The 27,282-nt window shown below is 40.2% G+C and overlaps 1 long non-coding RNA gene across 1 annotated transcript in view; it reads left to right on the plus strand.

Annotated features, from left to right (window-relative positions):
* Positions 1-27,282, plus strand: part of LOC126958559 (uncharacterized) — a 52,680-nt gene that overhangs the window by 17,618 nt on the left and 7,780 nt on the right. The window contains exon 2 of the long non-coding RNA XR_007727224.1: positions 544-655. This is a non-coding gene — a long non-coding RNA (uncharacterized LOC126958559). The remainder of the gene's footprint in view (positions 1-543; positions 656-27,282) is intronic.

The following is a 27,282-nucleotide window of genomic DNA, read 5'->3' on the forward strand; positions in this document are numbered from 1 at the left end:
ATTTGCCTTCAGAGCTTATACCCTTTACCACTATAATTTACAGGCTCTGAGGAAAGTGAACACACATGAGGCTGATTGGCAGCGAAAGAAACTAAGAAAAGGAGAGACCGGGATGCATCCTAATGGATATTAAAGCAACACTGTGTTAAATTCCATCTCTGTTGACAAGGACTTGCTCACACGCTGATGATGGTGTCAACTGCTTAATGGAAAAATTGCAAAGGGCCTTGGAATGTGATCATCATGTTACAGAAGGTACCACCACAGAAGTGATTATAATAAAGCCAACTCCCTCTCACAGGTACCAAACCTGAACTGATGCTGTCTATGCCCAAGTGGTACCACTGACCAATTTCCCTATTTCTGCCAAAGCTATGTCAGCTTGGAGGCAACTTAGTTCCTTTATTATTGATATCCTATCATGCTTTCTCAATCCTCTCTGGAATATTCTATTTTCACTGAGCCCAGTGTACCTCTTGTACTTCACTTGGATTCTGCAATAATGCCTCACAGGTCACCTTGCCTCTTGCCTCTCCCTTCCAGGCTGAACCAAATGCCAGGAGAATCTTTCAGAGTGTCCTGGAACACTGGAAATAGCCTTAAAGCTTAAATGATGAATCAGAAGAGTTATGCTCTATTCTAGTGCTGCCACTAGGTAAGTGACACTGGGAGTCATTTCAACCCTCTAGATCTTTAGATTCTACAAATACAAAAGGAGGAGTTGACTTTGATGCTCTCTAAGGTCCTTCTAGTGTTTTAAGTATATGAATGTACGAATGAATGAATTCCTTGCTTGTATACCTGCCTATGATTTCTGTTTCAAACTTTAAACCTGGTGCTCAAGGCTCTATATAAAAGTTTTCTCACACCATTTTACAAGATAGCCATTCCTCCCCTCTCATGTCTTATTCATTTCTAAACCCCAGCTTCTCTTTCTGCTACTCATGCTTCCTAAAAAGTCCAATTCCATCCTCTTCACAGCCAAAACCTTAGGCCATCATTAAGGTTCTGCACCGGAACCATGTCTTCCACTGACAGCTTTCCTGAGTGACTCCAGGCTGCACCACTGTAATTCTTCAGAAAGTATATACACATGGTAGCCAAAGAGCCTGGGCCCTGGAACCAGACTGCCTGGAGTCAAATCCTAGCTCTGCAACGTACGAGCTGCTGGTTAGTTAACCTTTCTATGCCTCAGTTTCACCCTGTGTAAAATGGATTGTAAGAGTGGCTACTTGGCAAGATTGTTGTGAAGTTTAATATAAGTGTTAATATATGTAAAACACATGGAAGAGCTCCAGGTACATAGTAAGTGCTCTGTAAATATCATCTATTATTATTATTGCAACCACACTTCACATATTTTAAATAAATCTTAAGAATTAAATTGTTTCGTGCATGTAGATAATGTCTCCCCAAGTAAACAGCAAGGATCTTCACTATTTTCTATGGTTTCATGTCCTGGCAAGGGAATTCAAAGCATCACAGCAGCTATTCCTAAACAAACAAACCTATTCTAAACAATCACCTGAAGACAGTAAGGGAGGCCTTACCTGGTGCACCGCAACTTTAAGCCATTTTAGTTCAGCAAATAAAGAGAATTATGACACAAACAGACATAATAAAGACTTTGCAGCTGCAACCACTGGCTTCTCCTTAATGTCTTGGTTTCTTTCTGACTCTTTACAGCTGAATTCTAAGAGTTGGGAATGAGAATTTCTAATGGATTTACTGACACTACTTTATATAATTCAATACATAATAAAATGAAAATCTCTTGAAAATGCATGAGTGCCATCATGTTGAGGCAGTTATTGCAGGAAAGGGGAGAAAGTAAAAACTATGTGTGGAATAAAATGATAAAATATTCTTATTTCATCATCTTACCTTTTGACTCCTTTATATTGTGAGTTCCAAATATGGTCAAGATGAAATGTGTTTATTTTGCCTTGAACTTTCTCACTTATGTACCAAAGGGGCATTTCATGAAAGCTAAGCAGTATGAATTTCCAATAAAGCAACCAAGCTCCCTTAAGAAGTGCTCTGGAAGGAAAATTTCTCATTGTTTTGTTGTACTTCTCACCACCAAGTCAAACCAACTGCCAATGGCAAGTTGGACAGGAAGGGTGTCATGACATCAAATATTACATTCCACTGGTAGTGAGATGACCATTATGTTTCTCAGAGCAAGCATGGCTTCATAAGCCAGTTCCTGTTTGCAAGTTGATCTCACCAGTGATCCAGACAAATGCATACTGCAGCAGCAGTGTGGGCTAGTGGGAAGGCTGGTAGCTTCCTAATGATTCTGCATAGCCTTTGGACACCATGGTGGGTCTGGAGCCATAAAATGGTGTGGTTACAATGCCGGAGGTGAAAATACAGCAAAACTCCAAAGTAATGTGGACTAAAGCTGAGTGTGCAATTATTTTCTTGAGTGATGATCACAAGGAAGATAATATCATCCAATATCTTTCGTCATTAAGTGGGATGATGGACTATCCTGACGGACAAGTCATTGCTCTCATCCCGATCTCTACTGGATTAGGACACATCTCAGAAACAAAGCAAAAAAATTCTCCTTCTGCCCTTCCCCACATAAACAAACAAAACAGAAACAAACTCTAGTGGCTCTTTCTCTAGAACAGTAGGGAACATGACAAGCTATTAGAAAATAGCATAGACTTCCACTTTAGTCGGTATGGATGATGTCTTCACAAATATTTATTGAGCCCTATGCTAGGAGCTTGGGCTAGAGAAATAAATAAGACAAGTCCTATTCTAAAGGAGCTTACAGTCTACTAAGATAAAAGATAAGCCCTTTTTGTCTCAAAATGGAACATGCATGGACAGCTGGGATTTAATATTCACAACAGAGGATTTTTTTCAAAGTCTTTCACCTATTGTGGTTCCCTCATGATGATTTGCTACTCTTTGGGGATGACACTATTTTCACCCTATATAAAGCTGTCTGATTCAAGCTCCACAGATTTAATGGGGGTAGGGGAAGCATTTCCAGGTTAGAATAAAACATAAAGTTCTTTTGCTCAACTGAGCTTTTCACCAGCACTGCTTAGACACTGAATCCTGGAAACATGGTAGAATGTGATGCCAAGAATTCGGCAAGGATCTGGAGAAAATCAACTGAGCTTTAACTTAGCATTTTACTGCCTCTTCACAAAATGAACCAAGAATAGATAAAGACATATAAACTTAGTGATTTATAGTTTTCAAAATATTTTCTATGTTTCTCCACCATGTATTTGTTTTGCTTTAAGTCTTTTGAATTGGTACTTGACTGATAAGGATAAGCACTGTAAATGCCTCCAAAAGATAAGAATTTCTTCTAGCTTGGGAAGAAAGAGAAGGAGAATGATTATAAAACTTCTTGGAGAGCACTCACTTTGTTTAATTTTCCCTCTAGATTGTTAGAAACTTGAGAGCGGGGAACTGCCTTACTCATCTTGGTCACTTCTGAATCTACCTCAAGTGCTCCAGAAATGTTTGTTGAATGAATGTATGAATGAGGCATGGATGAATGTCTAGGTCTTGAAAGAGAGGAGGTAGTGGATAAAGAAAGATGGGGGAGAGACTGAGGATGAGACAGAAGCATTTGTACAGTGTGGGAAGTGTGGGCAGATGCATGTGTGGGGAATGGGGGCAGGTTACATGATATTAATATAGTTGAACGGAAACGCATCTTGGCAGAGGAGGCTGCAGAAAGACTCTGGGGCCACATTGGTGAATATATCTGCTTTCTATGGTACCGTGGCGGCCAGTCTATCATTTCCACATCTTTTCTCTTTTATTTAATTTTTTAAGGCCACACTAGCTCAAGCTCTAGTAATGGGTCTTCATTTAGTTCCTATATTAATTTATGGATATAAAGAAGCCTGCATTTTTGGGCTACCATGTAAAGTTGAGCAGGCTGTACACTGCACAATTCACAGGAACAGTTATAGATCTAGTACAGTGCATGACAGCACTGTGCTCCCTCATTCTCCCTATATTTGTAATGAAATACATTTACAAATTGATAAATTGCTGGAAGTGCAACACGTTGAGAAATACTTTTAACTATCTTTCCTCTTTACCCATTATATAGTCCTGAAGAACCCCTGATTCTTTCATTTTCCTCAGTCTGTGAGGGTTATATTACAGAAAAAATTGTGTTGCTTTTTTGTGATGCTTCCACATTCTAACTCTCAAAAATCAAAGGGTGTCTATTTTGAACCATTCTATATTGGGTAGGGTTCTGATGTTGCAGTTCTTGGGTTCAAATTCTGGCTCTATCACTTAATGTGTGATCTTGTGCAAACTATTTAACTTCTCTGTGCCTCATTTTCCTTAGTTGTAAAGTGGGAATCATAAGAGCTCCTACCCTATAGAGTTAATGTAAGAAATAATTGAGATAATCTATGTAAAGCACTTAGCACAGTGACATAGGGAGTGCTCATAGGTGTTTGTAATTATGCTACTAAATTATTATTGCTGATACTGGACTTCCAGGTTGAGCCTGCTGGGCAGAATTCCTCCTGTGCCCCTACAGCTGGGACGGCCTATCCAGAGTCTGTCCATTTCCAATAAGCAGGGCAGGTGTCCACATTCCTCTCAGGTTGTTCATTCCACAAGAGTTAACCAGATAATCCCCAGCTATGGGTTGACAGATCACAAAAATACACACACACGGTGCACACAACTTCCCCTTTGCTTCAGAAACTTCTAACAACAATGCCACAAAATCAGGATGTTGTTAGGGCTTCCCTCCCTGTCTCTTTCTCCAGTCTAGTCCATTCAAATGTTATTGTTGGGTTTGAGAGGGAAATGGGGGATATGTGAGTCCCGAGAACATTTCATGGGTAACAGTGGAGCTCTGGCAGATAACAATGGTTTTTGGTAAAGGACGAGCCCAAGAAAGAGAGAGAAGACGGTTTTGTTGTTTTTAGTGGTGGTGAGTGTGTGCATGTGTCAGATTGTAAATGGGGCAGAGAATATGTCAGATCTGGAGAGGGACCTGGAAATCAAAGATCAAGTTGCAAGGGGAGAGGGGTCTAGGGTCAGGTGAACAGTGAGAGAGGAGGAATACACTGGCAAGTTGAAAAGCAGGATTCAACAATGAGCAAGAAGCAGAGAATCATAGCATGTCTTCTCTCACTGAATCATTTGACAAATTGTTCTTGAGCATTGACTATGCGCTGGAATGTGTTAAATGCAGGGTATTCAACAAAGAACCGGACACAATCCCTACTTTCATGGAGCTATCATCTAAAGGAAACAAATAAACACATTATTGGTGAGAAGTTATATCCTAGAAGTAAGTGCAAGGCATTATGGATATGAGGGGGTGTCATTGGTCTGATCAATTTTCTTGGAGAAAATTTGGTGCTTTCAGGAACAGCCGTGGGATCGGCACAGCTGGGGTAGACTGTGGGAGTGAAGTGAGGTGAGGATAGAGAGGTAAATAGGAGCAATATTATAAAAACAATCTTGGGATCAAAGGTTAAAGAAATTGTTCTTTATTGTGAGGGCACTCTGCAATGTAAAACTTAAATATTAGTTATATCCAAAGGCTTGGAATCCAGGGAGAGAAATTGGGTGGTTGTTTCCTTGAATGTATTTTATATAATATGAAAACTCAGCTGAGGATATTTACTGGAAGGTGCCTCCTCCCTTATGTTTTCCTTTATGAGAGATGAAAGATTGTCCCTGCCTGTGGCAGGGCACTCTCCAAAGAGAAGTGATACATCTTCAGCCCCACCTAGCATCTCTTCCTCTTTAGAGCAAACCTTGTGCCAGCCTATATGTTTGCTGTGGATGAGTTTTCATAAAGCTGTAAAGAAGAAAAGGAAATCTATCATTTATTACCTTCCCACAGCCACATTCATATTCCTAAGTCTGGCCTTCAAGGTCAATTAACTTCTTCCACCCAAACTCATACTATTCCCCATGCATGGGTCCTCTTCTCTGGTCAAATGGATTGCAGAACATGATATGTACCTCCCTGCTTGGGTTCCTCTGATCTTGTTTTTATTTTTAGTCTTGCCCTCTTCAAGCCTCAGTTTCCTCATCTATAAACTGGGGATCATAATATCTTATTCAGGATGTTACACAGATCATGTGTCTGAAAGTACCCAGCATAGTTCCTGGCACAAAAAACATCATTCAACAAATGCAAGCATTTGCAAAACTCAAGTTCTAGAAACTTGTCTGCATGTCACAAACTTCAATACTCAAGTGTTTTCAGGGCTGGGTATCACACAAGTGGTGAGAACCAGAGCAAATAGGAAAGGGCATGCTCTGCGTAGAGGCAATGAACATGCACAGAAACAAAAACAAAAATACACAAACAAAAATGCCTCGGACCTCCTTTGGTTTAAACCTACCACTTTGGAATCCTTTTGACTTTTGCCTCATTACTTAGATGGTAAATATTTCTTCTTATGTAATTCTATTTCATCCAGTGGCCACTTTGTGCCACTTATTTTTCACTTACTTTATATTCTTTGTGGTGTTATTTATATTTCAGTGTAAGTTTTTTGACTCTCAGGATTATTATGAAAACCAAGTGAAATCACATATGTCAAGAATCCAGTGCCTGGCATCAATGGTAGCTTTACTGTTATTCATAATGATAATGATGCTATTATCAGTCTCTTAAATTCAGAGACCAGGTCTCTAAGAGTTCCAGGAATTTCCTTCCTGCTTGTTGACTTGGCAAAGAACAATAATAACAACAATGATGGCTTCTGTTTATTGAGTGATTAACCATAGGATAGGAACTATTAGGAGTGCTTTACATGCCTGAACTCATTTCTGCTCATGATAACCTGTGAGTAGGCCCTATTGGTATAATGCCTGTTGTAGAGATGAAGAAATTGAGGCAACAAAAGATCAAGTAACTAGCCAAGTTACATAGTTAAGAAATAGCAGAGGCACGTGTATACCTATGTAACAAACCTGCACGTTCTGCACATGTATCCCAGAACTTAAAGTATTAAAAAAAAAAAAAAAAAGAAAAAAGAAATGGCAGAGCTAGGATTTGAACTAGGTTGGCTGGCCCCAGAGCCTATATACACAGTGAGTATAACTCTATACTCACTTTCTGACCAACTTCTGTTCATCTTTGAAGGGCCAGGTCACATGTTACCTCCTCTCCTACTTTCCACGGCAGAGTTAGTTGCTCCATCCTAGGTACTGTCATAGTACTTTAAATGTAGCAATTATCCAGATCTACAGCAATGATCACATTAACATTGTTTATTTTTATGTGTGTGTTTATTTGTGAGTTTCTTATGGAAGAATCTGTGAATTACTCAAGGCTGTATACTTAGCATAGGGCTTGGCACATATCTGATATACGAAACTATATACTGAGTCTTCATTGAACTAGTAATTCAGCTAAATTTGATGATCACGATGATGTGGCTGGAGATGAAACATGGTTGAATGGAAATTTCAAATGGTAAGAACCATAGTGCTCAGCTACTGGCTGTTTGTGCCATGAGTTTGGTGATATTTTTGCTATTCTTTTTTTTTTATTGGGGTAGTTAAATGACTCCTATTTAAGATGTCTCAGGGCTCCTCAGCCCTTTTTAGCTACATGTCTTCCCACCCACTCCCTTCTGAGAAGGACTAGTTCATGGCAGATGTGACTGCCTTGCGAATACCAACAGAAGAAACAAAGAATGTGCTGAAACCTATGCCTTGCAACAGTTATTAAAATTTCACCAGAGGTTACACAAACAAGAAGAAAGAATGACTGAAGGAGGCTCAGCCCCGCCCCAACATAAGCCATGATCCATATTTTATTGTAACAACACCTTACATTTGCATAGTGCTTTAAAATGTATAATCCTCTCCCCTCTATTATGTCACCTGATTCTTACAACTCATTGCATTAGACAGGAGAGGCACAAGGAGAGAAAGAGACTTGTCTAACATCATGTGACCAGTGGAAAACAAAATTGGGAGGAGGACCTGTCTTCCATACAACATTTATGCAACGTGCCAGACAAGATGACCCAAGTGGCTAATTTGATATTGAGGGGTTCCTGTCCCCAGAGTGCGTATATCTGGTCTCCTAAGTACTATGAAGACAGAAAAGATTTTGCAGATGATAGACATGAAAACACTGAAGAATGAGTCAAGGGATAACATGCTGAGGGTCAAAGAAAAGATGAAGAACATGAGCTTAGGGGTGAAGGGGAGTACAAGGTGATATCCACTCATGGAGGACCAAAAGAGAAGCTCTGTCACAGAAGGAGGCAGCATGTTGAAGTTCACAGGATAAAAAGAAAAATTTAAAGCATTCTGCTTCAAAAGAAGAGATGAGATAGGCATGCCCGAGTTCAGAAGACAGAGGAGGTTTCAGTCTGCATGAACTGCCTGGGCAAACTAGTTATGTTGAATGCTTTTAAAGGATTCTTCTTTCTCTATGTTGTCATGCCCTACCAGGGGATCTAAGAGACCCATCAGATCCCCTGGCCTGTGCTTTCCACTTCAATTCCCTGTTCCCACCATACTGGGCTTACAGTCTGTAAGGCTATAGGAATGTGGAGAAACCCAGAAACAGGAAATGGGGTTAGAATGTCTTCTTTGATGTTGGCACTTAAGTTTGCTTTGTGATTCCTCGTGCCTTGTGCCTCTGGTTCCTGCAGACTCTGTGGGCTCTTGTCTCAGATCCTCTTCCTGTGGCCCACTCTCCTGGGTGTCAGGTGCCAGGGCTGCTCTGGTTGTTGGTTGTTCAGGCTGCCCTTTGCCTCAGGTCTGCGGTCTGCTCTTCTCCTCCACTGCCGACCACAGGCTCAGGCTGGACTTGCTCTATTCTGGCTCCCGGCTACAAGCATTTGCTGCCAGTAGCCTGGTGTTGATGTGGTCTCCACTTACTTCCTCAAAGAATGTGGTACTATACTAGAGACTGTCTGCAATAAGGAAGCATTTGTCCCATTTGGGAATACCTGCTAATCGGTTCATGTTTATAAAGATGCAGCTCATGGCCCAACACCAGGTCACCCTATTGGCCTATAACCCCTGCTTTCCTTCCGGTAAGTGGCTAGTTATGGGACCCAGCAAGGGCATTTGAAAGCACTGACTGAGGACAAAGTGGGATTTAAGTGATGCATAACCCCCTTTATCCTCCATAGTCTATCTTAGCTAGAAGCCTATCATAGGACTATCAAGGGCAACTGAGTCTTCTCCCAAAATGAACAAAGAAAACAACCTCATTTCTATATCTCAGCTGTGTCTGAAGGACCATTGTCTAGATAGATCCCCTTCTCTCAGATGATTTTTGTGAGTGGGGGTGGGGCGGGAAAGTGTTGCCTATGAAAGCATCATGTGATAAAACCTAAGAATGTGAAGATTAGTCTTCTCTCTCTCTCCAAAAATTTACTGTTAAATTTCAAGTGGGTCTATAAGCCTCTGACTCCTCAAGTATGTATTGAAATAGAACAAAAGGACTAGTTTGAGGAGACAGCATTAAGCTTAGCTGATGGAAAGTAAAAGCTCTTTGAAATGATTCCCTTAAAGGCCTTGGCCTTCTGAATTCAATATGCTCCCTTTTCAACCACCTTAGGCATTCATTTTTAATAAGTCTTTACAAAGTAAATGATTCAACAAAGGAACTCAAAACTGTGTTTCTGACTGGCAAAAGAACAGATTCCAGATGTTTCTCATTTTTCTGTGTCACTAATTCAAACTCAGAAATCTCTTGTTTATTGGACACTGGTTTAATCCTAATGTTTTACATACCTCCCCTCTAAGAACCCCTTTCTCTCTGTCTCCCTTCTCTCACCAAAGCCATGTACAGGGCAATACGCCATAGATGTAACTGTACCTTTCCAGCATATGCTATGAAATATTTCAACTTATGCTAGAATGAGATTTCCTAATCATATATAACTGTTTGCAAAGATATGCTGATTTCTTCTCCAAATCATACGTATTTCTTGACAAGTAGGTATCAGAGTCTCTTAGACTCAGTTTCCTCATTTATAAAATGAAGATACTAATAGACTGTACTAGTGAGGATTGCTCTAAAAACTAATGCAGATAATCCAGGAGTACTTAGCAAGTACCTGGCTTAATAAATATTAGCCATGATTAAATATTTTATTAATAGATTTATACATTCAAAAAGGTTGCATCAAACTTGGTCTCATTAGAAACAAGCAGACAGGGGAGATATCAAGTATCTCTCTTTGCATGGCTCACCTACCTGTAAGTTTTCTCATCCCCACTAGACCAGCAGTACCACCACTACTATGTTTTATCTTCTATGAAGGTTTGTTATTATGTCACCTCCCTGTTCTCTGCTCTTCTAGTTCCTTGGCCACTGCTGGCACTCCAGCATAAGGCCAGATAGAATTAGGGACATGATAAAATATGGAAAAGCATCATTCATAGCCTATCCTTAGTGCTAGGAGAGTACAGAATAGTGCCTGCTATTAGCTCCTCTAATGTTCACCAGCCCTTGGAGCAAAATCCAGAAAGCCAGCTGGGTGACCCCAGTACAGAAGATCAAAGGACCAGAAGAGGATCTTGAAAAATGATTTATTTCCCTAACCTCTATTCAACGTACAAAGCAAAACACATCATCAATTTGCAAAGATTTCAGGAGAAGGAAATTTCCCTAATCTTTCACATAAATGCTAAGTGTTTTCAGAACTGGTGATACTGGATAGTGTGGAGAACTCCAGCATACCCTATACACTACAAGAGGACAGAATCACATTTTGTGTGACAACATAAATCCTTCATAAAGGACAATACAATCCTTTACAAATGACTTCAGAGGCACACTGCAGTGTCGAGCTCCTCAGCTCAAGTGATCCTCCTGCCTCAGCATCCCAAGTAGCTGGGACCACAGGCACGTGCTACCAGGCCTGGCTAATTTTTATTTTTTGTTTTTTATAGAGATGAAGTCTCACGATGTTGCCCGGGCTAGTCCCAAACTCTTAGCCTCAAGTGATTCTCTTGCCTCAGCCTCCCAAAGTGCTGGGGTTACAGTCATGAGCCACAATGCCCAGCCATGCCGTGGATGTTAATTATAAAAGGCAGCCATCCTAGTAGCTGGACACCCATTTATAGATGTGTCTTCCATGACTATTTTCCTTTTCAAAGCTCACAAGGGATAGAAATCAGTTCATTAGTTGACAATTTCTGCTGAACACATTGTTTTGATGGAGTCCCATATTAGAATTTAAGTTGTCATAAAGACAGTATGTTTGGAATAATGTGTGATTTGATGAAGCAAACTTTAGCTTGCTAAATGAGGAATGGATGAACCTGAAGGAAGAAAAGGCAATGGAGAAAAGAAAGGAAGAAACATTAAGTCCATGAAATTCCATCAACCCAGAGAGATATTTTCTATTCCTTTGGTCCATGAAACCTATCTAAAACTGGTTCTCAAAACTGTATGTGCATCAGAGTATCTGGAAAGTTATTAAAGGACAGTGGAGAGCCTGAAAATTTGCATTTTTAACAAGTTCCCTCGTGGTGCTGATGCTGCTGGTCTGGGAACCACATTTTCAGACCCACTGCTCTCAAATATATTTGGAATTGCACATGATTGGAGATCTTATTTGACCTTTCCCAGATTACAGTCCAGAGATCTGTCCAAGACTGACACCATCTTTAGATTTCTTAAACTTGTTTTTTTTTTTTTTTTTGAAACAAGGTTTACAGATTCACATTTAGCACTTTTTACCTGATGAAATTTGACAAATTTCCAATCAGAAGAAGCTTCATAAGAAAAAAATTGATGTGAAGGCTGTTGAGAAAAAAATAAGGAACAATCAAGAAAAGAAAGATAAATTTCTCTATTTTTATAATTAGCATTAACTTTTAGACAGATTAAACACCACCGTTTCAAAGATACATCAATTTTATTTTCTCCATCATGTTTATTAGCAACTTGAACAAATTTGCAGATGAAGAAAATGCAATTGGACTAACAATGTGACAAGTTAAAAAGAAAATTCTGGCCGGGCATGATGGCTCATTCCTGTAATCTCAGCTGTTTGGGAGGTTGACGTGGGCACATCACTTGAGCCTAGGAGTTTGAGACCAGCCTGGGCAACATGACGAAACCCTGTCTCCACAAAAAATACAAAAATTAGCTAAGCAGGGTGACATGCTTGTAGTCCCAGCTACCAGGAAGGCTGAGGTGGAACTATCACTTGAGCTCGGGAGGTCAAGGCTGCAGTGAGCTGTGTTCACACCACTGCACGACAGCCTGGGCAACAGAGTAAGATTCAAAAAAAAAAAAAAAAAAAAAGAAAGAAAGAAAATAAAATTTTGTGATTCAACAATAAATTCTATTATTAAATAGAAACTGACAATAATGTCAAGAGTTACGATAAAATATTCTAAACAATGTTAATTAGTGTTTATTCTGACCCTGGTATTGTTTGCCTAAGTTAAGGCACTATTTTTAGTAACAAAAGTATTTTGGTTATCATTTTCTTTTTTTTTTTTTTGGCATTCCAAAGTCTGCTTCCTAATGCAAGGCTGTTGTCTGTTTATTTGATAATTTATTTCTTTTTCTGATTACTAAACAATTTGGGAAACTCTGAGAACTATAAAGAAATGTCTGAGAGGCACCTCTGTGTAGTGTTTGTGAGGGCTAGTATGAAGATAGGGCTTCTTCAGTAAAAACCTTTCTGGCTGGGCTTACGCCTGTAATCCCAGCACTTTGGGTGGCAGAGGTCGGGGAATCACCTGAGGTCAGGAGTTCAAGACCAGCCTGGCCAATGTGGTGAAACCCTGTCTCTATTAAAAATACAAAAATTAGCCGGGCATGGTGGCACAGGCTTGTAATCCCAGCTCCTCAGGAGGATGAGGCAGGAGAATTGCTTGAACCCGGGAGGCAGAGGTTGCAGTGAGCTGAGCTTGCGCCATTGCACTCCAGCCTGGGCAACAAGGGCAAAACTCCATCTCAAAAAAAAAAAAAAAAAAAAAAAAAAAAAAGTAAAAGCCTTTCTGGATATTTTATTAGCATTTCCAGGTAAGGGAAGAAATACAATGTTTTCCTTTGGTCAGGCAATCAATTCATACCAGAGCTGGTCCCTTCACCGTAGCCTCTTGATCCCCTATCATATCAAGCCCATTGGACTTAGGGATCTATAGAGGTCATTGTTTCCATACTTCTTCTTCACTTACAAATGGTGCTGGACAATTCAAACCACTCCCAGAACCATCCTTGGGCAGCCTGGCACACATGCCCAGCTGTTCTGGATTTTTGGCCTACTACTGGCCACAGAGAGATAACTTTAACGGGCCTTGCAGTGTTTGCCATTTCTTAGTCACCCCTCCTCACTTCCATACAGGGACAAAGATAGTGGTCACTCTTTTCTTGAGCTTCAATGCTTGCTCCATTTCTCCTCCCATTACACCTGTTTCTGAATTAACGCTGCTTACAGCTCACCCTGTACTCCTCCAAAACACTGTAAGAAGAAGGCCCAGAGAGTTCTGACTTGTGAATACAAAACAGGGGCTTGACATTCTTTAGCTGGACCTATCGTTCTTCTAATGCCTAAATCAATGGAAGGTTTCCTGCAGACAGGAATTGGCTCAGAAAATTTCTCATTCACAGTCAAGGCTTGTAAGGAACAACATCACCTCCACGAGACTAAATATAGCCTACGATATTTTTATTCTAGAAAAGACATAAATGAACTCATAGCTATTTTGCCAAGTGCTTTCTTCTTAAACATTTATGGCAAGCCAGCGCTTCTCAGCTCGTCAGGGCAAGATGCCCACAGATGTTAACTTGTTAGCTTGCCTAGGCTAGAAATTCAGGAACTTCGAGACACGACACTCATTCCTAGTATAGCTACCTATTTGTGTGTCAGCAAAGACTATTTTCTTTTCCCTTTATTAAGGAAAATACCAACTGCAAACATTTATTGAGCTTTGAGACAGCTATAAAAGAAGTATTAGATATGAGTCTTGTTCTGGAAGTGCTTATGATCAAGTCTGAATACACAATCTGTACACAAGAAATAATTAGAAACAAAGAAAGGAGAGAGTTAAGCATTAACTGTGCAATACAGACCTTACAGATGTATGATGTCAGCGTGTTGGGGATAGCTTTAAGGATGTGATCAAGAAAAAGAATAAAGGATGCATATGATTTCTACAAAAAGATGGGTGGGGCAGGGCATAGTGGCTCATATCTGTAATCCTAGCACTTTGGGAGGCCAAGACAGGAGGATGGCTGGAGGCCTGCAGTTTGAGATCAGCCTGGGCAACATAGCAAGCAAGACACTGTCTCTACAAAACAATTAGCCAGGCATGTTGGCACATGGCTATAGTCCTAGCTACTAAGGGGACTGGGGCAGAAGGATCACTGGAGCCCAGGAGTTGGAGGTTGCAGTGAGCTCCGATGCCTCCATTGTACTCCAGTCTGGGTGACAGAGTGAAACCTTGTCCCTAAAAGAAACCATACACAAAAGTGGATGGGTAGTCATGGTAGTGTCTAGAAGTCTCATGCTGGTAACCAGAGGGTCAAGGGACTTTTTAATTTGACCTTCACACATTTCAAAACAAATTTGAGTTAGTTGTCAACATTAACAAGTCGGAAGTTTTACATTAAAATACATTTTTTTCTTTTAAAAAATGAAGAGTCTGTCAAAATCTGTCCTGTGTTTCTGCATGGTAACTGGCCTATGTTTCTGCATGAATTGGAGCTAAGTAGCACCCATCCCATCAGATGGGGCACTAACTACTCCTTTCCCACCTCCCGTCCCACTTCCTGTTGCTTCTCTCGCTCAACCTTTTGCTTTGCTCATCTGTAGCAAATGTCTGGCTCTTGTGGGCGTTTTCAATCCCTGCTGTGCCTTAACAGAGCCTCCTGCATAGGGGGCCTGTGACAAATGCTCAACCTCAACCAGTTCTATGAAAACAAGCGATCCTGCGCTCTCAGTCCAACTTCTGCAAGGCAAAACAACTTATACACAGAAGGATACTTTACAAAACTTTCTTCTTAGTCTAGAAAGGAAACTATCATGGACAACACATGCAAATAGTTTAACTTTCGGTTTTGAAAGTATTGGGTTGGTGCAAAAGCAATTGTGGTAAAAAGTAATGGCAAAACTGCAATTCCTTTTGCACCAACTGGATACATTGGGGATAATAACTCAAAATGCATATCCGAGGACGGTGGGTTGCCTGGCTACTGTGTAGGAAGGTTGGAGCTTCATTAACTCTTGCAGCTCGATGAATTTAAAAAGACCCAGGTGAAACAAATATTACATGGGAAAATTCGGATTGAAAAGCAGATAAATTGAGGTTGCTTATCCTATTTTTCAGAAAATGTCCCTATTTTACAAAGAATTTTTCAAAGCAGAGTTGTTCATATATATTTAAAATATGGTCAAATCTACCTGAAAAGCAGCACTGTGTATTCTGTAAAGCCAGATACATCTGTATGGGTCTTTACTGTGGACAATCGATTCTTTACTGTTTGTTCTGAGGAAATGTAGGGCGCATCCAAGTGGTTGGTCAATGCAAGCTGCATGTGCTCAATTTGGAATGAGTTTTCATGCTGGTACTGGAATGGTCATTCATTTGTTCATTTGACTATCCTAAATGCATACATTTCTTTAGCCCAGTGGGCTTTGTCTTGAGATGGAGTCTCCCTCTTTCGCCCAGGCTGGAGTGCACTGGCATGATCTCGGCTCACTGCAAGCTCGACCTCCTGGGTTGACACCATTCTCCTGCCTCAGCCTCCTGAGTAGCTGGGACTACGGGTGCCCACCACCACGCCCGGCTAATGTTTTTGTATTTTTAGTAGAGATGGAGTTTTACCACATTAGCCAGGATGGTCTCGATCTCCTGACCTTGTGATCTGCCCGCCTCGGCCTCCCAAAGTGCTAGGATTACAGGCGTGAGCCACCGCACCCTGCCACTGTCTTGACTCTTTTAATAAACAGCTCTGTGAACTTGGAGAGATCCATTAAACTTTCCTGGTTTTTGATCCTCAAATGAGGGAACATAACAACACAAAGTGCCCCAATTCATACTTCCATCGAAGGCCTCCCACCTCTAGAACTGCTGCTGTTCCCTGAGGCCCCACTTCCTTCATTGTTAATGGAGGTGGTTGGGCTAGATCTTCAGAGCCTATTTTTTTTTACCATGGCATTGTCTAGCTCTTGGTGATTCATTTAAACAAAACAAGGATGACCCACAACTACCTGCCCCCACCACCAGCACCACCACCATCACCATCACCCCCATCAGAAACCTCTTGTCTATTGCTCAAGACTGAAAGTGAAAAGGGTTTTTTCTTTTCAAATATTTAAAAACAAACCCAAACTACCTTTGGGCAAGAAGCCTAGAAGAGCATGCCTTACCTCATACCATCAATTCTTGGTACTTGAACCCAGTGGGCTAATCCGGTACCGTTCCAGCAGCACCTAGAAGCTTACTAGAGCTCAACTACAGCTGCCCCCAAGTGAGTTACACTAGTGTTTGGCACGCGTAAGCCAAGTGTTACAACGTTCTGTGAAGAAGTCATTTCAGTTTGGGAAAAACTGTCTAATTTGGCCATTCAATTTGCATTGTTCTGAAAGTTGCCAGACTTGTCCTGCCAGGCATTAGTGTCAAGAACTTTCATCTTCCTTGGCTCCACCTCCTTTCTCTGTGAACACAGAAGAACAAAGGGAGGAGGCCCTGAGGCAGTGCCATCCAAGGAGCCAAACCCGGTCTTTTGAGTTGATGACTTTTGAATTATAAAAGCTTTTCCAAGGAAGTTTTCGCTCAAGACTTTTATAGGTTTTACAAACAGAAATGAATGCAAGCTGGACAGTACACCGTGGCAAGTAAAGCATCATGAACAGGTCTGCCATTATTACTGTCGTGAAAAATCACTTCCCTGTGTTTTTGATTCTCTTTAAATATATACACATAGAAAATGCACATACATTTCTTTTCCTGTATTTTTACTTAGGAAAATATCCCACGTGTTGATAAACTTTTTCTGTGAGTGACATGGTACCTGAGTTTAGCAAATACAAGCTCCTACATGCAGGTGAAGTCACCCTTTAACTGTTATGAGAACTGCTTATTTAAACATTTGCTTAGAAGAGGTTGTTGCCCTGAGGCCTTTCCAAAAGGGCCCTTGACCTCTCTTTCTAAGGCTGTTGTGCTGCTTTTCAGAAGAGGATTGTTAATTATATCCTTTAAACCACCTCTTATTCTGAGCTGCTGCTGTCCATAATCTCTCTCTGTCAAAGCCGCCCTCGGTCAGCCCTCTCAGACCCCAGAGCTGCCTGCTCAAAATGGAGGCCGCTTAATCTCCCTGGGTCCCTTCAGGTCGCTCCATTTTTACTTCCTCTCTTCTCAAAGAGGCCAATTTCTTTTTCATCTCATTTAAAACCTTTAAAAAAGAGATTTTTGTCTAAAACTAGATCATACAGGTTTCTGCCCAAATTCATTATTGTAGAGAGGAAACTGAGGATCTGAGGCAAACTTAAATCACATACCACCTCAGAGATCAAAGACAGCAACACGAATGCATTTTCCCTGGCCCTAATGAGAAGACTCTCCAAGCTTAGGAATTTACATGTTTAAAAGTAACGACAAATATAAGTACCGTGTAAAGAGAGGCTCAATCAAATGCAGTGTGAAACTTGAACATGACCAAGGGAGGCTGGTGGAGGAAATCAGGCCCCTCTGTGGGGATGTGAAGTAATATTGAACAAGGAGTAGGATAAATAGTGACTAGAGCTGTAATAAATGAAATCAGTACCTAGCTGCATACCCGAAAAGAAATTTTCCGTGATAAAAAGTTTAGAAATGGTAATAAAACAATTGTTTTCAAGAGGTAAAAGTGATTAGAACTTGAAAGTTTATGACTTGTGATCACAAAGTTATTAATCTTGTGGGAATTCTGAAAATAAAATTCTTTCTAAATATCTCTCAGTGTATAGTTAGAAACCTTACTATCAGTGAATAAAAATGGACTTTCCAAGCTTGATTATATTAAGCATTTTTCATAGCCATTAGTATAATCATAGACCTTCTGTATACTTTCTTCACTTCTGAGTTGTTACTGAGCTATGCATTACATCAAAGTTGTGTTGCAACCACAGAAACTTTTTTCTTTTTTCTTTCTTTCTTTCTTTTTTTTTTTTTTTTTGAGACTGAGTCTCGCTCTATTGCCCCGGCTGGAGTGCAGTGGCGTGACCTTGGCTCACTGCAACCTCTGCCTCCCAGGTTCAAGTGATTCTCGTGCCTCAGCCTCTAGAGTAGCTGGGATTACAGGCACCCACCACCATGCCCAGTTAATTTTTGGATTTTTAGTAGAGACAGGTTTTTGCCATGTTGGCCAGGATGGTCTCGAACTCCCGACTTCAAGTGATCCATCCCCGTTGGCCTCCCAAAGTGCTGGGATTACAAGCATGAGCCACCATACCCGGCCACAGTAGCTTTTTTCTACCATGGCTCTAGCTCTTGATGGCTATGCCTTATATGAATGAAGCAATTTGAAAATATATTTAAATTTTATATAAAAATTATCTGACACATTGAGAGATGGGGTCTTTCACTCTGCCCCTTGAATCTGGACTTGTAAGTGATAATTCTTTTACTATGGGAATGATGCTGTATGAGGCTAGGTCAGAAAAGGTCATAAAGCTTCCTCCTGGTTCTCTTGGGATACTCACTCTGGGAGGAGCTAGTCACCATGGAAGAAGTCTGGCTCTTCTGAGGCTGCCATGCTGGAGGTGCTACACATCGGTCAGCAGTCTACTGTGCTCTCTGCCTACAGTCAACATCAACTGTCAGACATGGCAGAAAGAAACCTCAAAATCAGTTCAGCCCTGAGTCATCAAATCACCCCCAGGTCATGAGTCTCCCTAGCTGAGGTCCCAGACATTGTGCAAAGAGACAAACTATCCTTTCTATGTCCCGTCTGAATTATTGACCAGCAGAGAATTCTATATCCAAGAGTATCATAAATGTCTATTTTGTGCCACTAAGTTTTGGGGTGGTTTCTTGTGCAGCAATAGTAACTGGAGTAATTAATAATTACTATCATGCAAATTGTGCTTCTTAATTAACCCATCAGGTTTAATTTAATTCAGGTTATCAAGTCTTATGCTGGAAGAAAGCTGTCCTGAATCAGATCTTCTTGGTAATATATTTTCCCAATCCATTAGATAACCTGTTTAGATATTTAGCTACTGTATAGAAATTGCCCTTGGGTTGGAGTGAGGGAATATTCTTTGCCAAGAAATAAACTGGAGAAGCTTTATCTAGGCTCACACTTCAGGGGGCTCATGCACTCCCCATGCATGATTGACTTCCCACTCCTACTCATTCTGAACTACTTTGGCATCAGAGTTTTTACAAAACTGTGTCTCCACAGTACATATACCTGGGCCAGCTTGAAGATCCCAGGGTGCCATGTGGCCTGAGCAATATGCATGCTATCTTCTGCTTCCTGATAAATGGTACCATGCATGACCTCCTAGATAGAGATTGTCCATCTGGGTAAGATCTAGATCTAATCTCCTGTGACCTACTCCCATTAGTCCCTGGATCCAGGCAATCTTTGGTTGATACCTAAATTCTGATTAAGGAAGCAAGATATTTATTTTTGATCATGGAGCCTGCAGATGCAGGGATGGGCAGGATAGAAATGTGGGGGTGAAAGATGGATATTTACTTTGCAGTGCTCTTTGCTTCCTCAAATACTCATCGCTCAAGTCATCTTGGAGCTGAAGGAGCAATTGATGACAGACTTGGACCCTAAAAGGCAGATAACAAAGCCAGGGTGGGAATCTTTGATTCTGGCCAAATTCTACAGAATAGAAAAAGAAACTGAACTGGCTAATTCTGAAAATGTAGTTTTAGAAAATGGTTTAACACCGGGATCGTTCTACAAAATCAGGTTTTCTAGCAAAGATAAACTAAACATGTATTTTTTTTCAATTGGGATAACAATCAAAATGAATGTGAGCTGATTTCTTCCCTTTTTCTTCTTAGTGAATTATGATACTGAAAAACTCAATTAAAATAGCCTGAAAGGGTTATATGTATTATTTGGATGCCCTTGACCTTCTTTTTCACTGAATAAGGTTGACATATCCATTAACATGGAAACCTCTGCTGGGAAATGAGTGCTTTTCAGCTCAAGACTATTTTTCTGAGCTTATCAGGTCAATATCAGGTTGAAGTCATCAAAATAAATAAATAAATAAATAAATAAACCACCCAAGCCTGTTGTCAAATTCAATATAATTTTTGCTTACAAGTCTACTGTATTTGCCTACAACTCTGTTACTTAAATGCATGATTCACAGCTTCAGCCGTTGTTGTCTAGAGAAGATACTTCCCCCGCTGCTCTCTGAGCACTGGTAGTTCACAATACATTCTTAGTGCTTAGCCACAACAGGCTGCAGTACAAAGGAAGTCCCTTCCAATGCTGATGGGACGTTCCAAATGGAATTGCTTGCCTTTATTCAATTCTATATTTTAGCCCTCAGTGATTAAAAATGCCTTCTTTGTAACAGGGTTAGGGTTAGAGGCCACAAGAGAAAGACCATATTGATAGTCTGAGAAATTAATGTTGTCATTGATATAAAGAAATCATGTGTGGCTGAATTCATCTGAATCCTGATTCATTCTTGAAAGGCAGCTGGTGTAACTGCCTCCTACAGAAACACTTCATCTTAAGTTACCTAGATTCAAAGGGCAAATATTCTGTACTCACAATTTAGCTCTGTCTTCCCCAAACCAAGACATTTTCAAGTGGGGTGGCAAGTCACTAACTCATAGTCTTCTGACAGCAGGAAGAGGGGCTTAAGAATGTGGACCATATAGATGTCAATAATCTGACATTAATTTTATTCAATAAACTTTTTAAATAAAATGCAAACATCAGATTACTTTCTCCCTAATACCAATATGATAGACTGGAAACTTTTATTAAAAAGAAACCAAGAGTAATTTTGGAGTTTGGAGAAATTCATGGGTGAACAGGTCATGGTAGGATGTAGGAAGGGCACCTTTGAGAGGACTCTGGGTACCTAAAAAGTGGGATTGGCCAGGTGTGGTGACTCATGCCTGTAATTCCAGCACTTTGGGAGGCTGAGGAAGTTGGATCACCTGAAGTCAGGAGTTCGAGACCAGCCTGATCAACATGATGTAACCCTGTCTCTACTAAAATACAAAAATTAGCCGGGCATGGGGGCGCATGCCTGTAATCCCAGCTACTCGGGAGGCCGAGGCAAGAGAATCACTGGAACACAGGAGGCAGAGATTGCAGTGAACTGAGATGATGGTATTGCACACCACCTTGGGCAACAAGAGCGAAACTTGGTCTCAAAAAACAAACAAACAAAGAAAGTAGGATCAATGCAAAGGAGTGGGATGTCAACAGAGATCACCTGCCCGCTTGGCTGTTACCAGGCCTGTCTGTCTTCCATGCAGCTTCTGAAACACTGTTGCCGGCCTACATGAATATTACTATTACTACTCCATTCAAGGTGTAATTTGGTACATGAATATATGACACTGATATAAAACCTTTTATTTTAAGAATTTCTTATCAGAGAAAATTTAAATAAGCATAAAAATTCAATTTTGTGTTGGGTGATGTTTATTTCATTGTATTAGGTGAGACTCTGCCTTCTCACACCTCAATTGTGGTACAGAAAACAAGGATGCAAAGTATAGATCAATACGGATTTATTCCATGTCCATAAATGTATTGCAGATTGCTAGTGTCTACTATTATAAGAGATACAACATGATTATAAAGCATAGTCCCAGGATAGAAAAGCTTCAAAATATAAAGACAAAAGACCAACAGAAATGTCTTAAAAAGGAAAGGACAGAAAATTAATAAATTAAGTTAGTATTTACAATGTGAAGACTCTAGGCAGGACTGGAAATGGCTTTATAAGTCATCTAGTTCTCTTTCTACCTATGAACATGACTGTGCTTATACTCACTTCTGAAAAAACTCCCAGAAAAAGTGTTTCCGTCACTTTGTATAACCTATCTATCAATCTTGCAGGCTCAGGGAAGGGGATAGGTATATTGCAGGAATTGTATGTTCAGGAAAAAAATGATTACCTTATTTGTTCTTGATTAGGGAAAGACTGATGGTCATAAAACATTCCAAGGAAGGTTCTGAATTTGGAGGTCTGGAGAAGAGAAAATTCAAGAAACAGTGGATAAGCAAAAAGTATGAAACTGGAAAAGAAAGCATAGAGATAGGAGGAAGGGTTGGTGGAAGAGAATTATGAAGAATGTCAGAGGAGTCATTCTAGCTTGGTGATATAAACTCTCATATGCCTGAAAATTTATCACAAGGAGGGCTTGCTTAAAAAAAAACAACCTGGAATATACCATCACCACTGGAGGATTTTGATTGGATTGACCAAGGGTAGGACCAAAGAATCTGCTTGTTAACATGCAATCTGAGTGTTTCCGATGCAGTTGGTCTAAGGACCACACTTTGAGAAACACTGAAAGCAATGATGGTTGAAGTCTTGCAGAAGAAGGCAAAAATTATGAACTTTAAGTAGGGAGATGGATGGAAAAAATAATATTTTCCTATTGAATTTACATTTACAGATCTTATTTCTTTTCTGAGTGAGAGTTAGTATATTCTCTAGAATCAGAGAGTAGGTATCAAATCAAATGAAGGCCTATTTGCCAGGGTATGTTGATATGCAACTTTCTCTCATCTAGCAACTTCATTTATCTAGGACAGTTAAACTAAGAAATGCAGCAACAAACTGTTTCAGTGTGGATAAAATGGACTGAAACCAATCCACACACTGTACTCATAAAATAACTCCTCAAGGCCTTGCTTAGAGCTTACTTTTTGTTTAGAAATGTCTACAAACATAGCTATAGGGTTTCCTAACTCACAGCGGTTAAGTCATAAAATTCAGCAAGGAGTGGTACAATCAGGGAACAAGGGTGGGGCTGATGCTGGCGGTACAGACACCAGTGACAGCAAGAAATGACAGCTGGCATCCTGACAGTGAAGAATATGAAAAGCAGACAAAAGAACTCCTTTAGAGGAGGGCAAATTTTCTCAAATGATTAAAACACCTAAGGGCTACTATGTTATCGCATGTTATACAGTAACTGATATTCATAAGGGTGGTCTCTAAGTAAAAAGAAAAAAAAAGAAAATGAAAAGAAAAAAGATTAAATTATGTTTAGTAGATTTTGTTGGGAAAGGCGTGTAATTATATAATTATATTATATTATGACATTTTTGGAGACTTCTTATTTAAAATGGCTAAAATTTTTAGCTCCTAAGAGAGTTTGCTTTTGTTTTCCATATTATATACTTATTCATTTGCTAATTTTTTTTTTTTTTTTTTTGAGACAGAGTCTCACTCTGTCACCCAGGCTGGAGTACAATGGCACAATCTCAGCTCACTGCAACCTCCACCTCCCAGGTTCAAGCGATTCTCCTGCCTCAGCCTCCTGAGTAGCTGGGATTACAGGCATGTGCCACCATGCCCGGCTAATTTTTATATTTTCAGTAGAGACAGGGTTTCACCATGTTGGCCAGGCTGGTCTCAAACTCCTGACCTCAGGAGATCCACCCACCTCAGCCTCCCAAAGTGCTGGGATTACAGGCGTGAGCCACCATGCCTAGCCTCATTTAATTTTTACAAAGGCATTTATTAAAAAATGAAAATTGTATATATTAATGGTGTATAACATATTTTTTAAGGAATTCAATGATTTATTGAGAAAAGACAACTATACAGTTGTAAACAAGTTATTGACAAAAAATTGTCTTTATATCTTTTGGTATCTTCATGAAAGCCTCAAATAATAATTGTACTTTCCTTACCAATTGTCTTTTTTTTTTTAACTTTTATTTTAGTTCAGGGGTACACATGCAGGTTTGTTATATAGGTAAGTTGTGTGTCACAGGGGCTTGGTATACAAATTATTTTGTCACCTAGGTAGTAAGCCTAGCACCCAAAAGGTAGTTTTTCCATCCTCTCCCTCCTCCCACTCTTGACCTTCAAGTAGATCCTGGTGTCTGTTTTTCCCTTCTTTGTGTTCCAACATGGTATTTTGATATATGAATACACTGAGGAAGGGCTAAATCAAGCTAATTAACATATCTATTACCTCACGTACTTATTTTTTTGTGGTGAGAATATTTAAAATCTATTCTCTTAGCAATTTTCAAGTATACAATACATTGTTATTAACTCTAGTCACCTTGTTGTACAGATGTCCTGAATTTTTGTTTCCTGTCTGAAATTTTGTATCCTTTGAAGAACATTTTCCAATCTCTCTCCCTACCATCACCCTGCCCCAGCCTTGCCCTTGTCGCTGATAACCACTATTCCACTAGTTGAGTTTTACTTTTTCAGATTCTACAAACCCGTGAGATCATACTGTATTTGGCTTTCTGTGCCTGGCTTACACCACTTAGCATAATGTCCTCCAGGTTCATCCATGTCATTGAAAGTGACAGGATTATCGAGACCATCCTGGCTTGCACGGTGAAACCCCGTCTCTACTAAAAATGCAAAAAATCAGCCAGGTGTGGTGGCGGGCACCTGTGGTCCCAGCTACTCAGGAGGCTGAGGCAGGAGAATCGCTTGAACCCAGGAGGTGGAGGTTGCAGTGAGCCGAGATCGGGCCACTGCACTCCAGCCTGGGCGACAGAGTGAGACTCCGTCTCAAAAAAAGAAAAAAAGAAAGTGACAGGATTTCCTTCTTCTTTTTAAAGGCTGAATAATATTCCAATGCGCATATATATATGTATACTGTATTTTCTCATCCATTGATGGACACCTAGGTTGATTACATATCTTGGCTATTGTGAATAAAGCTTCATTTGTTCATTTCCTTCCTTCCTTTTTTCCTTTCTTCCTTCTTCTTTTCTTCTTTTCAGACAGGGTCTTACTATGTTGCCCAGGCTGGACTCACATTCTAGGGCTGAAGCAATCCTCCCCACTCAGCCTCAGAGTAGCTGGGATTATAGGGACATGCCACCATGCCCGGTTTATTACTTTCTTATCGCCTACAAAGCATCGTGATAAGTGTCAGGAAAAAATAATATGGTTCCTCAAAAAGTAAAATTCGTGAGTCTGGAAAAGCAGGCATCTTGGGTTTAGAATAAAGGTCAGAGATTTAGATCTGGATTTGGAAGCCACTTGAGTAGAAATTTTGGTTGAAGCTATGGAGTATGGTGGAAGGGGTAGAGAAGGAGATAGGGGCAGGTCAGGAAAGAACTAGGTGGTGAACTCACTCTCCAATGATGGATAAGGCTAATATTACTATATTGCAGATAAGATGTACGTTAATCCTCCTAAAAACTAGAATGGACTACGAATTGGAAAGTTTAGACATAATAACAGACTAAATCTCCTTTGGAATAGAAACCTTGTCTAATGCCAATACCCCGTCCCCTGGCCCACCAGGGACTCCGTCTAAATGCATAATAAGACAAAAAAGAAGAGTTGCTGAGGAAGACAAACTTGACTGAGCCTCAGTCTTGTAAAGCAATTAAGTAAATGTCACCACAGAGTGGATTTTAGCACTTAAGGTTTTACTCTGATGATTAAGGCTCTCACCTACTCACAATGTAAAATTCTACAAAGTAAACTGGGGCTATGAAATGTTTTGACACTTGTTAAGAAGAAATACCTTCTAATTATTCAGTGATTGATATGAAAAATGAATACAGTGCATTAAAATACATAATTTATAGTGCATTAAAATACAGAAATCTGAGAGAACAAAAGTGTCTCATTTTACTATTGATGTCTGTGGGTAGAAAGGAAGCAGTAATCAAGATGGCACATTCTGACTATTCTGTGATTCCAGTCTAAGCCTCCAGTTAAGGCATAGGAACCGCAGAGGTGTACCTTGTTTAACCAATTCACCAAAATGTGTTGAGGCAAGGCCCTTTGGCCACTGCATGGGAAAAACAAAGGTGATCAATACTTAGCCCTAGTTTTGAAGGAGCTTATGAGTAGCTGAGGTAGGTACAAATGACTACCTCAGAAGGCAAGAGGTGATTATAAAGTGCCTCTGCATATCTCTTGTTCCAGCCTTTGAACAAATCATCCAAAGAATTTGGATCTTACATAGGAAGTAAGCAGTACCCAACATGTAATTAACAGCAACTTCAACAGTAGCATTTTTTCTTTAACATATCACTACTATTTATTAGGGGCTTTTTTTTTTTGAGAGTTTCACTCTTGTTGCCCAGGCTGGAATGCAATAGCGCAATCTCTGCTCACCGCAACCTCCGCCTCCCTAGTTAAGTGATTCTCCTGCCTCAGCCTCCCGAGTAGCTGGGATTACAGACATACGCCACCATGCTCAGCTAATTTTGTGTTTTTAGTAGAGACGAGCTTTCTCCATGTTGGTCAGGCTGGTCTCAAACTCCCGACCTCAGGTGATCTGCCCAACTCAGCCTCCCAAAGTGCTGAGATTACAGGTGTGAGCCACCGTGCCCGGCCTATCGGGTGCCTTTTTAACCAGGAGCAGACTACAGCAGTATGTAATTAAAGCTACAAACTTGTAAGTGCTTCCAATTAATTATCTCCAAAAGAAATTTCTACATAGCCCAATTGTGAAAATCAAAAGTAACTGGCTAAAATATTTCCTGGGACACAGTAGGCAATTTGGTTTAAATTTAGTACAAACAAACAGAGTTTTATATTTACAATGTGAACTAACTGCTGTCACTTGAAATTTAAATTTATCAGATTATTTAGACAGACATAATTAGTAGAACTCTTCTTTGGAGGTTGAATGCTCCCAGAGATAGTCACGTATGCATCTAGAAAGCCCAGGAAGTAGACTTCTGCCAGATGACAGCCATCTGGTGGCCCTTTGGTAAAATGATGCCTGTTTTTACATCACTGCCCTTTTAACCAAGAAAGCTACTTGAGAAATCTTGTATTGGAGGAAGGGTCCACAATGTATGGGGTAAGTATTTCCTAGTGCAGCCCAGGATGGCTCTTTCAAAAACAAACTTTATTTCTCAGAACAGTTTAGATTTACAGAAAAATTGTGAAAATAGCCCAGAGTTCCCATGTACCACATGCCAGGTTCTCCTATCATTAACATCTTCCATAAGGTATACTTACTAGCACTAAAGAACCAAAATTGACACAGTGTCACTAACTACAGTCCATACTTGTGTTCCCCTTTCCTTAGTTGTCACCTAAGGTCCTCTTTCTGTCTCGGATTCCATTTTGGATGTGAATGTAAATTGGATGTGTCCTTAGACTCCTCATGGTTGTGGCAGTTTCTCAGGTGTTCCTTGCT

The sequence above is a fragment of the Macaca thibetana genome, chromosome 7 (genome assembly GCF_024542745.1).
Source record: "Macaca thibetana thibetana isolate TM-01 chromosome 7, ASM2454274v1, whole genome shotgun sequence".
Lineage (NCBI taxonomy): Eukaryota > Metazoa > Chordata > Mammalia > Primates > Cercopithecidae > Macaca > Macaca thibetana.